This window comes from Rhea pennata, chromosome 5 (genome assembly GCF_028389875.1).
Source record: "Rhea pennata isolate bPtePen1 chromosome 5, bPtePen1.pri, whole genome shotgun sequence".
NCBI lineage: Eukaryota > Metazoa > Chordata > Aves > Rheiformes > Rheidae > Rhea > Rhea pennata.
Genome location: NC_084667.1, coordinates 485,263 through 490,776, shown reverse-complemented (window position 1 = coordinate 490,776; position 5,514 = coordinate 485,263).

Genomic DNA, 5,514 nt, shown 5'->3' with positions numbered 1-5,514 from the left:
CTAAGGCATTGAATATAAAAATAAAGTTGATGTTCCCATGTACAGCAGGGACAGTGTGGTCCTTTGGCTTAGGCAGAAGGGTTAGTTTTTGGAACTAGTTACCAAGTCTGTCTTGCGCTGCATGCTGCCAATGCTGAACGTATTTCCACAGGGAGGCAAAACTGGACTGGAGAAACTAAGAGAACTTCTATGTTGTTATTACCTCTTCCGTGGGAGAGCAGCACAGACAAAGACTGAACCAAGTGCTCTGCAGGCAACCCTTGCCAGATCTCAGCAGGTCTGATGCAAGGAAAAAAGCAAAGAATTAAATTCATGAGAAGCCACAGCTAATGTTGTTTATAAGGTTACAGGTAATACGAGTTTATCAAACATGTCAAAGGGAAAAATATACTAGGACAGGAATGGGATGGAAGCCATAACAGTTTTTAAATGGCTCGGATACTGAACTGCTTTTTTAAAAATCAACATTTTAAAAAATTCAGGAACTATTAGAGGGAATGAAGGCTTTGTGAATATTAATATTTATAAATAAATAAGACTTAGAAAATATAAACACATACAGATGAGCAGATCCACATGAGATAGACTTTGCCACATGTGAGGAACTGCCAACATTGACTGTACCAGCATGAAACCCACAGGGCTAGGAAATGCTGCCCAGTCTAGAAAGACCAGCCTTCAATGGAAAGGAAAAGAAGAAGCTGGCTACCATCTGGTAAGTCTTTACCTATTTCCTAGCAGAATTCCCACCTGGGAAAAAAATCTTCTAATTAGAATTCAGGTGTCTGCAGTGCCTCATAACAGAAAGTCTATATGACTATTGACAATGATGGCTTCAGTATGACTGCTCAGTAGTCATCCTCGATGCATGACTGGCTGCTAGTCTTTAACTCATTACCTCACTAGACCCATGCCTTCTGATGTCTGTGACACTTCCAGAATTTACTTGTGATTGCAGTCAGTGGCCCCCTTCAGCCAAACGTATCTATGGTCAGCTAAATGACGCATGTCTTTGATTTAGACCTCCTTAATGTCTCCCAGTTCTAAGAACTTCAATGGTTATCTCTAGTAAAGGTCTTGTAAACTTTTCAGAAAGAAAGTGTGATTTGTACACTAAGTTAGGAACTGATATGGTTCTTACTAGGAAACATTCTCAAGAATTGAGACCTCTTAGGTTACGAGATAGACTTCATGTCAAGGAAGGAGACAAGCCCATAATCTGAGTTATTAAAACTAGGCTGAAGGGATGCTCTAGAGCAGTACAGCTATCAGTGATTTGCAGGTGTCCACGTAAAGAAATGTTCATCTCTTTGCTCCTCTCCTCAATCAAGTAGGAGGGATTTTAGAGAAACAATAGAGCATTCTAAGTGTTTCAGCAGTCTTTACTTTCTTCTGGCTTCTTTGCATCCAGCTACATTGTCATCTCCATATGGTGACTCCAAAGGAAAATGATCAAAAGCATGAGCTTATGAGTAAGGGCCATTAGCCCATGGGGACTCCTGGAGGCAGCCAGGAGAGAGGATGAACCAAGGCATTAGGGAGCTGGATTGTTCTACATTTTGGTGGCTATAAGCAGATGCCCTGGAAGAATTAAAAATGGCAAGCTGACACTTCCTTTAAGTACTCCCTCAGTGTTCTCCAGCTATTTTCAACTCAAGTGACTTTCTGAGCCAGATGTATTTCTTGCATACTTAGTGAATCTCACTGAACTACAACTCCCTGAACTTGTTCACTACCCCTTTTAGCCTTTGTAAACATTTAACATTCACATCATCCTATAACAAAGAGTTCCATAACTCAAATACTAGCTACGTACCTTCTTTTGCTTGTTCTGAACCTGACTCCCACTGGCTTTATTTGATGTGCCTTGGTTCTTGTGCTGGAAGAGGCAGTGAAGTCATTCTCTCCTGGCTACCCAGGAGTCTGTAGAGCTGTATAATATTCTGCTTCATCTGTCTCTCTTCCAAACTGAAGAATCCCAGCTACTCAATCATTCCTCAAATGATAGCCATTCCAAGCTCTAATAGCCCTTGTTTCTCTCCTCTGAATCATTCCTGTACCACATACATGCTTTTTAAGATAAAGAACCCGAACTGCATAAAGCATTCAAGGTGTAGGGAGCTTGCACATGGAATGGCATAACGCTGGTTTTGCTTTGTTCTCTGTTCTATTCTAATCATTCCTAACATTTCATTAGCTTTTCTTGAGCACTGAATTATGTTTTCATTGAACCATCTGCCATACCTGCAAGATATCATTCGTAATACCAAGGCTTACCTTGAAGCCCATCCCTTTATTTGGGATAATTAGCCCATCCCTGAAATTGAGGTGGATGGGGGGGGGGTCCATATCTATCACTTTGCATTTCAAGATCACTTATTCCTAAGAAATAGCTACCAACATGCTACTCATGGGACAGGAAAGGACACGCCTGATGTGCAGGACCTTGCTAATGCCTGAGGTTGCTTCTGCAGGAATCACTGAACTGGAAGGATGTGTGCTAGCCACTAGATGTCACATCAGCATCAGCAGTGAGACAAGAGAGGGCTGCATCCTCCTCCTGTGTCACCAGCACACTGCACCCTGGGGTTCCAGGCACACTGGGTTTTCTGCAGAGATTAAACCTCTTGAAACTAATTGCCTTGCCCAGAGTCTATTTTCAGGTCCTCTTCTGAAAACTTTTTTGTTGAGTTTTTCCTAAAAATTACTGCCAGTACGAACATCATTTTTTTTAAGTGATTTCATCGCTGTCCTGCCAGTTGGGTGCCAAGACTCCTGAATTTGTTAGGTCATGAGCAGTAGATCTGATATACATCATTGTGCTTGAGGCACTATGTGTATGGATGATGGACTGGAGTTACTTGCACATGCATGTGATGATTGATACCCACCCACATGGCAACTCTTACATGGCCTATTGGCCCACACTGCTAAGTGTATAGAGATGTATCTCTTTGGCAAGATAACTTCGGACCCACTGAAGTTACTGCACATGTACCACAGACCTAAGTGTACTTACTAATCTTCTCTGGAGGAGGATGTTGTTTAAAATCAGCAAGTCATCTCCTAAGATATTCCCCACTCACATTGAGTTTGCTCTCTGTGCCAACTCAATGGGCCATGCCAGTATAAAATATCTATGTCACTCTTTCCCTCAACTGCAAGAAATCCCACTTGGAGTCTCTTTTTCAGTTTAAAAGGCATATATGGTAAACATCAAAATGTGCAGGTCAGGAGAGCTGCTGTCAAGGGGGAGACCCGATGATTTTGTATTTGCACAAAAAAAGAGTGTCTTTTTTGTCATAACAGAGCCTTCTTTTGCTATTGCTAGCTGACAGAGACCAAGACCTACAACATCACAGATTTTCCTCAAAAATTAGCTTCTTGGTTTATTAGCAGACAGATGCTCTATGAGTCAGTTAAGTTGAATCATGAGTAAGAAATTTCACATTGTTGCTAGACTTGTGTGGAAAAGAGAATACAATGAGATTTCTGCGGTACCTGGTGTCAGTGAGAGAAGCTGTGCCACACAGGCCTAGAGCACTGTGCTTGTTCTACAGCTGAAGGAAGCTCTTTTGAGTAGAGGGGCAACTTGTATATACTGTTGATATCTCCATTTCTCCAGCTTTTATTTCCATAGTGGTTTGTTGTAGTGTTGCATATGTTGTAGATGCATCTTTACCTCATGCACAAATGCTGTTGTCCATTAATCACGCCTTAATGTTCTGTTTGGGTTTGCACAGAATTAGCTGCCCAACTAAACTGATTTGTCCAGTTAACAACCCTGAGATTACAGATTAGCTATGGCCATCAGAAAACAAACCTTCTGTAAGAAAACAACATAATCAAATATATTTGGATACTGGCCTGTGGCAGGGGTGGCTTTTATTTATTTGAGTGTCCACTTAAATTCCAGATTTAACAATGATGCAGCACCTAGATTGTACCTTTACAACAGGGAAAAAGACAATTTTCTTTAGAAAAAAAAAAAACAAATATGCTGAAGAGTTTGAGTCTAAATTTCTAGCTCCAGAAGAATTTGATAAGTAAAATAGATCTATTTTGCTAATCACAAAAGCAAAAGAGAAAATCTCTGGGGAGGAGCTAGAAGTAACCTTATATCCTTTACTGTGGCTTGATGTAATCAAATTGCCCAGGAACAGAACTGAAATACTAAAAAACAAAAACAAAAAAAAAAAAAAAACCACTGTTTAAGTACTTAGTGAATTTTTTTTATCCAAATTCACATGCAAGCAGTGTGATGGGGGGGATGTAGCTGCAGTTTGTACTGCTATATAGTTCCCTCTGAACATCCTTAGATATACCAAGTTTTCTTAAGCTTAGTGTAAATTTTCTTGCCCCATGCTGGAAATGCACGAATGGACTGAGGTAGGCACTGAGCAGGACCAGCCAGGGGACTGGAACGTGAATTGCTCTGCTGATCTCTCTCCTTGAAATCTTCCAGGAGGAAATATTTTGGCCTACATAAATCAAGGCAGCTCTGAGACTTTTCCACACCTCTGGAGTTCAGTCTGCTAGCTCAAAATTGGACAGTGTAGGAAGGTGGCTAAATGTGATCTCTGCATCTTCTATTGCTTGTGAGAGTGACACTACAGAGTGACATTCTCAGATCTCTTCAATATGACAAGATCTCTTCAATATGACACAGAGAATAACTAATACTTTTTAGGTAACGTTTTGAAAACACAGCATGCGCATGACAGATAGTATTTTAATGTGTCAGTTAGGTTAGATGAATCTTTGGATCTCTTGCAGGAGAAACCATCTCTTTGTTATAGATCTCATCCAGCAGAATGAGGCCCAGTTCAGATTGATTTTCTAGGTGTCACTGTAACACTTAAAACAACATCTCATTGTGTTAAAACAAAAAAGACATCTCTAGTCAGAATCTCTGGAAATCTCAAAGTAACTCTAAAGACTAAAGTTATATGCAGAACTATCTCAGCTTGTTCACACTGAAGATCTTTGATCTGTTTAGCTGAACTGGCCTAAAGTTTTTTTGCTTTATTTCAAAGCAGAAATCTGAGAGACTGCAGAAGTGCTTACATTGATACCAGTCTTCATCTTTTAAACTCACATCAATAGTTCTTTGTTCCACTGGCCTCCCATTCAGATAACGAGTACATCAAAAGGAGTTTAGTGTTATTCAGATAATGTTCAAGTCACTGGAAAGTGTGAAAGAGAACGGCTCAAGATGATTATATGGATGGATATAGGTTTGATGCAAAGGGATGTCTGCAGCCATACGGGAAATCAAGCGTCATGGGACCAGGAGCATGCACAGTGCACTGGATGGTGCCAGTGAGATGCTGAAGTTCCCTAGTCCATTCATTCACTCAGTAAGTCCTCATCTGGATATATCAGTGCAAATTTATAGTCTGAAGAGATGATGGAGTGAAAGTTTGCAATGACAAACTCTTTTTTTCCCAGCATGAGATAGAGGACTCAGGTCAATTGACTGATACTAATGCTTTTTACAAGACACCGGAAAAG